Genomic DNA, 219 nt, shown 5'->3' on the forward strand with positions numbered 1-219 from the left:
CCCCAGTAGATACTAGTGGAAAAGGGGTAATACTGCTGTGTAATAAGTCGGAACACGAAACAGGCTTACTGCTATACACTGCACATTTATTACTTTTATGTAGTCTAAACGGAAACCCTTAACTAAAGTATTTCGGTTCGTCATTATCCAATTTATTAATAAAATCCAAACTTTTGTTTTTCCTTTTAAAACACTCTTTGTTTGATTAATCTCAAAATT

The sequence above is a fragment of the Neolamprologus brichardi genome, chromosome 9 (assembly GCF_056152115.1).
Source record: "Neolamprologus brichardi isolate AB-2024 chromosome 9, ASM5615211v1, whole genome shotgun sequence".
In the NCBI taxonomy this organism is placed as follows: Eukaryota; Metazoa; Chordata; class Actinopteri; order Cichliformes; family Cichlidae; genus Neolamprologus; species Neolamprologus brichardi.